The 9,709-nt window shown below is 39.7% G+C and overlaps 1 long non-coding RNA gene across 1 annotated transcript; it reads left to right on the top strand.

Moving 5' to 3' along the window:
* Nucleotides 1-390: 390 nt before the first annotated feature.
* Nucleotides 391-5,781, top strand: LOC111821993 (uncharacterized). The gene is made up of 3 exons (XR_002825292.1): nt 391-424; nt 1,496-1,551; nt 5,720-5,781. It is a non-coding gene; the product is annotated as an uncharacterized LOC111821993 (long non-coding RNA).
* Nucleotides 5,782-9,709: the final 3,928 nt, after the last annotated feature.

Here is a 9,709-nt window from a genome sequence, read left to right as displayed (position 1 = left end):
TGACACAGTGGCTGCAACAACGGACTGAATCATAACAATGATTGTGAGGTTGGTGCAAGACCAGGAAATGTTTCTTTCTGTTGTACATAGAGTGGTTATGAGTTGGAACTGACTCGACTCCACCTAACAACAACAACAACAGAGTGGATCCCGGAAATTTGTATTTTACAGTTTCCCAAGTGGTTCTGATGAGTAACCAGGTTTGGGAACCACTGCTGTAGGAGCTACAGTGTAACACGGTTATTTTCTGGCCACCTGAAGGAAAAAGAGGAAGGTAGTGTTTGATTTATTGTGTGAAACATAGATTCCCCTAAGAGGCACTCCCAGGAAGGCATTTGCAAAATGTATTTCAAGACAGTTATTTCCCTGGAGTGTTTTGATTGTCGTTCTAAAGCCACTGGCAGAGATTTGATGAACTTCACAGGTAACTTCCAGCCATCCAATTTTATAAAAATATGTCTAATTCTGTAAATGTTGCAATGATCTTTAGAAAAGATTTTCCCTCTAGAAAAGAGTGCAGTTACTTCACACCCATTAAGCTAAGCAATCATGACACATTTATACCCCTGAGCACATTTAGTTCTTGATAGAAAATGAGACATTTAGCTTATTGTGGGCATGTAAAGACATTGGGATTTTTATAATGGGTTTTATTTCTTAAAAAAAAACTATATTAAATTTACTCCCTTCATTTTGTAGATAAGTTGCTTTGTAAAGAATATATGACCACTTTCCCCATTTTATACAAGAAATGACTTGTTTTAAACAGTTGCTTCATTTTCATATGGTCATATGTTCTTCTCCTTCATTCATATGTAATTTTTTAAATAAAAAATCACTTTTGATCAAAGATTTTATGTCTAAGTATTTTACAATATATAGAGAACCATGCCCCACATCTTCAGTCTTCATAAAATCCTAGAAGAGGAATTATTATTGTAGTGAGAAGTTGATATTTTTGTCTATACACCACTCCTATGTGTAGTGGGTATCTGCTATTGGCCAATCCACGCGGTCCTAGTGAGTCTGTTAATCACTATGTCAGTTCCTTTGCTCTCAGGGCTGAGCATGTGATCCCAGATGGGCCAAATATAATAATCCACCCTTCTGGTGGCAGTGATTGGCTTAGAGGTGAGCAAGGCCAATCAGATGTTGGATGAGAGAATTTTCTTTGTTTTTCCTTCCTGGGCTTGCCAAGCTGAAAGAATGTAACTCTAGGCCAATCAAAAGTAATTTTTCCCACCAATTGATGAGAGTCTGGTAAGGAGGGAGAAAGGCAGAGAAGACAGATGGAGAAAGAGAATTTTTTTTTATTGTGCTTTAAATGAAAGTTTACAGTTCAAGTTAGTTTCTCATACAAAAATTTATACATACTGTTATGCGACTCTAGTTGCTCTCCCCATACTGTGACAGCACACTCTTCCTTTCCACTCCGAATTTCCTGTGTCCATTTAACCAGCTCCTGTCCCTTTCTGTCTTCTCATCTTGCCTCCAGACAGAAGCTGCCCATTTAGACTCATGTATCTACTTGAGCTAAGAAGCGCACTCTTTGTGAGTATCATTTTATGTCTTATAGTCCAGTCTAATCTTTGTCTGAAGAGTTGGCTTTGGGAATGGTTTTAGTTTGGGCTAACAAACAGTCCGGGGGCCATGTCTTCTGGGATCTCTCCAGTCTCAGTCAGACCATCAAGTCTGGTCTTTTTACTAGAATTTGAGTTCTGCATCCCATCATTCTACAGCTCCATCAGGGACCCTCTGTTGTGTTCCCTGTCAGGGCAGTTATTGGTGGTAGCTTGGCACCATCTAGTTCTTCTTGTCTCAGGCTGATGGAGTCTCTGGTTTATGTGGCCCCTTCTGTCTCTTGGGCTAATATTTTCCTTGTGTCTTTGGTGTTCTTCATTGAGAAAGAAACTTATAACATTCTGAATCTAGTTGTGCTGCCTCCTGAACTTTGAACAATGTGAAGTCTGTGAATTTGTCCTTTATGCTGACTTGAATTGAGTTTGCAAACAAATTAAATTGAATTGCAAACAAAATAGTCCTGACTAATACAAGTATTTTCTCCATTTTCCAGATGAGTAAACTGAATAAAGGTTAAGCAGTTTGACCTAGTTAGTAAGTAAATATTTATCCCTGGGTAGCACAAAAAGTTTGCTCTCAGCTACTAATAAAAAGGTTGGCGGTTTGAACCCACCCAGTGGCACCACAGAAGAAAGCTCTGACAATCTGTTTCCATGAAGATTACAGCAAAGAAAACCCTCTGGAGCTCAGTTCTGCTCTGTCACACAGCGGGTCACCATGAGTTGGAACCAAATTGTCGGCAACGTTTGTTTTGTTTTGTTCTTTGTTTTTAGTTAAGTAAGTAAGCTACATTGGAATCCATATCCTAATACTCCAAATCCTGCATTCTTTCCAGTTACACTCTAATTCTTTAGTATTTACTGAAGAGATCTGACACTCAAGAGAAACACCTGATATAAGAAATGGATCAAATGTGGCTGTCTGAGACTATCATACCAAAATACAGTTAGCTGAGCTGCTTTTGATCACAATTTACTTTGCATAAATTGCGAAGTCTAAGATGTCACACATAAGAAATCAATCTACTGACTAAGTACCTAAAATAAAATAAGAATTGAAACTTTCTCATCTTCAAAGACAAGAACATTTCCTTCAGGAATCCTTCAGCATTTTCACCAAGTTTTGTGAAATCATGAGGAGTGGTAAATTATAGACACGAATTTGACCGTAATGTACAAATCTACCAGAATGTTCAACTCTGTAGGCTGGCAAAATTATCTTGTTGCTAATTAGATTTTTAGGAAATGGCAGGACGTCATAACCTATCCTCAAAATGGCAGGCTGGCTTGAACCACTGAAACGTATGTATATGGTATATTCCAATCGAAGAAAAATTTACTTACCATCTGATGGCAGATCAAGAGTTGTCCCTTCAGGCCCCTATTGTAGCTGGATGCTTTCTGTGATTTTGCTCTCCTATTCCTAATCTAAGGAGTCCTGGTTGCCAGTGGTTAAAGCACTCAGCTTTTAACCAAAATGTCAGTGATTTGAACCCACCAGCTGCTCGGCTGGAGAAAGATGTGGCAGTCTGATTCTGTAAAGATTTGTAGCCTTGAAAACTGTATGGGACAGTTCTACTCTGCCCTACAGGGTTGCTGAGTCGAAATCGACTTGATGGCAATGGCTGGGGATCAGTATATTATCTGATTTTGCTTGGTTTTGAGCATCAAAACGTAAGAATTATGTTATAAGGACCCTGTGTGGGGAAATGCTTTGCACTTGACAACCAACCTAAAGGTTGGCAGTTCGAACCCACCTAGTGGCTCTGTGGAAGAGAAGATCATAGCCAAGAAAACTCTGTGGAGCAGTTTTACTCTGTAACACATAGAGTTACCATGAGTGAGAATCAGCTTGACAGCAACGAGTTTATTACACTACATCTAATCTTCTGTGACTTGCTTATTTCACCTCATACAGTGAAACCTGGGAGAGCCGAAACTCGATGGGACTGCCTTGTCTTTCTGGGTCTTGCAAGTTTTCTGCCTTTAACAGGGTGCAGTTTTACCACTTTTCTATCACTATTAGTGGAAAATATTTGAGTTTTCATTTTCTGACACGTTTCTGCCTTACACAAGTCCTGACTTTCACAGGTTTTACTGTATTATGTTTCTATAGGTGACAACGGTTAAGCACTCGGCTATGAACCAAAAGGTTGGTGGTTCGAATCCACCCAGAGGTGCCTCAGAAGGAAGGCAATTTGTCTATTTCTGTGCCTATAAAATATGATATTAATTATTCTAGCTTTACAGTAAGTCTTGATATGTGATCAAACAAATACTGTCACTTTTTTTTTTCTTTAGCAGCAGTTTGGCTGTTCTTGGGTCTTTGAACTTCCGTGTAAATTATTTTAGAAATATCTCAACTTCCTCAAAATACACTGTTGACATTCGGGTTTGAAAGCGGCCAATAGTGCCTTAATCATGTAGCTTTAAAACCCTATAGCCCAAGGTTCAAGGTCCCTTTCCCTGAGTCAGATACCTGGCCATGCCAGATTGCTGTGCACTGAGCAAGTGGGCAAGAGTGGAGTCCCAGATGAATGCTGCTGCAGTATGTATGTGCCACTTGGCCATTTGCCATTTAGTGCATGATAGTGTACATCTGCCACAGTTTGCTTAGCCACTCTCCCCGTGATGGACACCCAAGTTGCTTATAGCTCTCTGGAATTACAAAGCACACCACAATCTTTATGCACATCCCCTCACAGAACTGTGCGAGGATTTATTTGAGATATATACCCCAAAATGGAATTTCTGGGTCATAGATTATGTAGATACTTTATCTGCTTAAATACTGCCAGGATTGTCTCTAGAATAGCTGCTCCAATTTACACTTCCATATGTTACTCAATATATTCATTTTTCACTATATGTAGATGTATAGATACAATGCCTAGGAAATTACAGCTTTGGCTTTATACATAGTTTTTTTTTTTTCCGAACATAATTCCTAAATTTTTTCAATAAGCATGTCTTTTGTTTATAATCATAATAAAACTATTACTTCAAAACCAACCCACTCCCAACACACACACATACACACACACATACAACCTTATTGGAAATAATTTCTCAACCCTAGTCCCCTCACGCATGAAAAAGACCTTTCCTCAGTGGCGTGTATATATGGTGCCTCTTTGTCCCACCAGAGCTCTATTAATCTGCCCTCTGTCCCCTGCCTATACGAAGAAGCAGCCCAGCCTCAAATCTGGTGAGACCTTGTCCATTTTAAGAAATTCTACTACTGAAAAATGCCGAAGCAGAAAAGCATGATTGACTTTGATGCATAAGCATGCATATGGGGGACGGGAAGGAGAGGATAAGCATATTTTTTTCAGAGGGCAAAAATGACTAAATATAACACTACCTTAAGAGAGGTCAATAAAGGCATGTGGACAAGGAGAACAGTGGTGCCAAAATTGTCCTTAGCTCTGAGACCACCATCTCACAGAACTATTGAAGCCTTCCCACATCTCTATTCTCTTGGCATAGCTGTGAGTGATTCAATCTCCTGGGGCTGCTGGTATCCCACTGCAGTCTCCATGTTTTGACTCCATTCTGCCATCTTGTGGCCTTTCCTATCGCTGCACTGATACAGGCTTAGAAGATAATTTTGGATTTAGACTTGACATAATTGATGTCTCTCCTTCTGTCTCTTTGTGATTCACAATAAAGAGATTTCCAGCCTCAACTACAAGTTTAGCAGGCCGAATAAGTGAGTGATGTATATTGGGAAGGAGCCCTGGTAGCACAGTGGTTAAAGTGCCTGGCTGCTAACAGGAAGGTTGGTGGTTCAAACCCACAGGCTGCTCCACAGGAGAAAGATGTAGCAGTCTTTTTCCTTAAAGATTACAGCCTTGGAAACCCTATGGTGCAGTTCTACTCTGTCCTATAGGGTTGCCATGAGTCAAAATCAACTCAGTGGCAATGGGTTTTATGCGTATATTGGGAGGTGGAGGTGGAATCTGATCTTCAACTCTTAGGGATATAAACCATTAAGGTGATTTCTTGAGTCACTGTTGATTTCATTTTTACTGATTCATCATTGCCTGTTTTCTGCAAGAACATCAACAAACCATTATTTCCAATAACCTTTTAAAAAATATGCAATCCAGAATCCAGAATTTTGTTTTTCTTTGTAGGCTATGTATACCTTCGTGGAAGATCTTCCAGGAGAATAACTGTGTCTTATTATTGTTGACACCATCGTTTCTAGCACAGACTCACCACCTTATAAATATTCAATAAATATTTGTTGAATGAATGAATCAATCAATAAATTGATTTTCCCTGCCAATATGATCCATCATTTATTGTCAATGTGACTAGATGAAGACTATGTCCCTCATTCCAACCAAGATAAAAGAAAATGTGTGTGTGTGTGTGTGTGTGTGTGTGTGTGTGTGAAGGAGCCCTGGTGGCTTAGTGATTAAGCTCTCAGCTACTAACCGAAAGGTTGACAGTTCGAACCCACAGTCTGCTTCTGTAAAGATTTACAGGGTTGGAAACCCTACGGAGCAGCTCTATCAGTTGGAATTGACTCAATGGGAACAGATGATGATGATGATATGTGTGTGTGCATAGATGTATAACATAGAAATTAAAACAAATTAGGATATATATAAAGTTTTAAAAAACTACCTTTCCTAGAGGTGATCATTGTTAATAATTGAGTATTTACCTTTCCAGGCCCTTTTCAATATTTCTATGCATTTATATGTATGTTGTTTTTAGGTACAGTCGAGTCAGTTCTGGCTCATCGTGACCCCATGTACAACAGAACAAAACACTGCCTGGTCGTGCACCATCCTCACAATTGTTGTTATGCTTGAGCCCATTGTTGCAGCCACTGTGTCAGTCCGTCTTGTAGAAGATCTTCCTCTTTTTCCCTGACCCTCTACTTTGCCAAGTATGATGTCCTTTTTCAGGGACTGGTCCCTCCTGACAACACGTCAAAATATGTGAGACAAAGTCTTGCCATCCTTGCTTCTAATGAGCATTCTAGCTGTACTTCTTTCAAGACGGATTCGTTCATTCTTCTGGCAGTCCATGGTATATTCAATATTCTACACCAACACCATAATTCGAAGGCATCAAGTCTTTGGTGTTCCTTATTCATTGTCCAGTTTCACATACATACGAGGTGACTGAAAACACCATGGCTTGAGTCAGGTGCATCTTAATGCTTAAAGTGTCATGTTTGCCTTTTAACACTTTAAAAGAGGTCTTTTGCAGCAAATTTGTCCAATGTAATACACTGTTTGATTTCTTGACTGCTGCTCCCATGGGCATTGATTGTGGATCCAAGTAAAATGAAATCCTGACAACTTCATTCTTTTCTCTGTTTATCATGATGTTGCTTACTGGTCGAGTTGTGAGGATTTTTGTTTTCTTTATGTTGCGGTATAATCCATACTGAAGGCTGTCTGTCGTCTTTGATCTTCACCAATAAGGGCTTCAAGTCCTCTTTCAGAAAGCAAGGTTGTTTCATCTACATATCCCAGGTTGTTAATGAGACTTCCTCCAATCCTGATGCCACATTCTTCTTCATATATTCCAGCTTCTCAGATTATTTGCTCAGCATACAGTTTGAAAAATTACGGCGAAAGGATACAAACCTGACACAAACCTTTCCTCATTTTAAACCACTCAGTATCCCCTTGTTCTGTTCAAATGACTGCCTCTTGGTCTATGTAGAGGTTCCTCACGAGCACAATTAAGTGTTCTGGAATTCCCATTCTTTGCATTGTTATCCATTTTATATATATATATATATCTACACACATATAAGTATCCATAAACACATATATGTGCATAGATAGTTAGATAAACTTATACATACTTGTTTTTCTTTTTGTACATAAATGGGAATCTTAATTTTTGTAATAGTTCTCTAACTTGCTTTCCCCCTCACTTAATGTGTGTGGGAGATAATTCCTGCCCAAATATAGGAATCTATAGCATTCTATTTAACAGTTACAGAGCATTTCATAGTATGAATGTCCTGTAATGTTAAAATCATTTCCCTATTGATGGACTTTTTGTTCTTACAAACAATGATGTTCTACACAATTCTTGACCATGAATCTTGGTGTTCATAGATGAGTCTTTCTATAGGTCAGAGTCCTAGAAGTGGGGTTTTTGGATCAAAGGTATGTGTGTTAAAAATTTTCTTTGATAAATATTCCCAAATGTATTATGAATTGATTCGAAGGTCTGAATTCAGACTTTCAGCCTCCCAGACTGGGCGAGAATAAATTTCTCTTTGTTAAAGCCATCCACTTGTGGTATTTCTGTTATAGCAGCACTAGATAACTCAGACGGAATTTGGTACTGGGAGTAGGATGCTGCTCTAACAGATACCTAAAATGTAGAAGGGGTTTTGTACCTATGAATACATAGAGGCTGGAAGAATTTCAAAGTGCCTAATAGTAAAAGCCTAGATTGCATTAAAGAGACTGTTGGTGGAATTGTGGACATCAAAGACAATTCTGTTGAGGACTCAGAAGGAAATTACGGGAGCCATTACACTGGAGATGGCACAGACAGCTAGAAGCAGCAGCAGAACCAGCAGATCAGCACAAGACAACACTGGAGCTGACCCATGGAATGAGAGACCTGAGTGCCTTTGTGCGGGAGGCATCCTGGCAGAGTGGGATGTCTCCTGGCACTTATCAGTGGAGCTAAGGAGTTTTGGAACACTTGTCCCCGCAAGACAGAAAGGGGCAGCGAGGCCCAAGGGGCTGAGAAGCCAAGGAAGGAGGAGGCTGAAGCTGAAGCTGAAGCTGAAGAGACAAAGAACACCAGAAAGAGAGCTGCCTCAGTCTTAAAGGGTAGGATCACAACCTCTGGGGTCTCAAAGGGTGGAGCCACAGCCTCCTAAGTTTCAAAGAGTCAGATTCTCACCAACTCAGTTCTGGAGTGTAGGGCTGCCATTCGAGGGCACCAGCAGGATAGGGCTGGATCCATTGCCCAAAGCTGAGGGGGTGGGGACCTCATTACCACAGAGTGAGAAGAGCCAGGAGAGTGCGTCCTTTGGACCTGAGATCCCTGCTCTGAAAAACTCCTAGACCAGGGGAAGATTGATGACAAGGACCTTCCCCCAGAACTGACAGAGAGAGAAAGGCTTCCCCTGGGGCTGGCACCCTGAGTTTGGACTTCTAGCCTCCTGGAATGTGAGAGAATAAATTTATCTTTGTTAAAGTCATCCATTTGTATTTCTGTTATAGCAGGACTAGATAACTAAGACGTAAGGTTAATAAGAAATATTGCTTATTGATCCAGTTGTGAGGATTTTTTTAAAGAGATTATCTCAAGAATAGATTTGATGTACTGAACACTAATGACCAAAGAGCAGACAAGTTGTTGGATGACATCAAGGACATCATACATGAAGAAAGCAAAAGGTCATTCATTACAAAGACAGAAAAGAAACAAAAGACCAAAATGGATGTCAGAAGAGACTCTGAAACTTGCCCTTGAATCAAAAGTACTGTACTTTTATGCAAATAATGTGAGCCTTCTACTTTGTTTGCCAACGGCACCCTCCCCCATGAGGTATTTTTGTAAGCATACTATGCTAATTTTTTTACAGCAACATGTGGAAAAAAATTGGCATAGTGGTGGTTATGAAAATAACTTGCAGGGGGAGGGCACAGATGGCAAATAAAAGTAGAAGGTGTGCATTATCTGCATAAAAATACTGTAGCTAAAGTGAATGGAAAAATGACGAAGTAAAAGAGCTGAACAGAAGATTTTAAAGAGAGGGTCAAGAAGACAAAGTATTTTACTGAAATGTGCGAAAACCTGGAGTTAGAAAACCAAAAGGGAAGCATGCTCAGCATTTCTCAAGCTGAAAGAAGTGAAGAAAAAATTCAGACCTCAAGTTGCAATATTGAAGGATTCTATGGGCAAAATGTTGAACGATGCAGGAAGCCTCAAAAGAAGATAGAAGGAATACATAGAGTAACGTACCAAAAAGAATTGGTCAATGTTCAACCATTTCAGGAAGTAGAATATGATCAAGAACCAAAGGTATTGAAGGAAGAAGTCTAAGCTGCTGAAGACATTGGTGAAAAACAAGGCTGCAGAAATCGATGGAATACCAATTGAAATATTTCAACAAATGGATA

The sequence above is a fragment of the Trichechus manatus genome, unplaced genomic scaffold (genome assembly GCF_000243295.1).
Source record: "Trichechus manatus latirostris isolate Lorelei unplaced genomic scaffold, TriManLat1.0 scaffold00119, whole genome shotgun sequence".
NCBI classification, from domain to species: Eukaryota; Metazoa; Chordata; class Mammalia; order Sirenia; family Trichechidae; genus Trichechus; species Trichechus manatus.
Note: the sequence above shows the minus strand (reverse complement) of the source record. Positions and strands in the feature narration are given on the sequence as shown.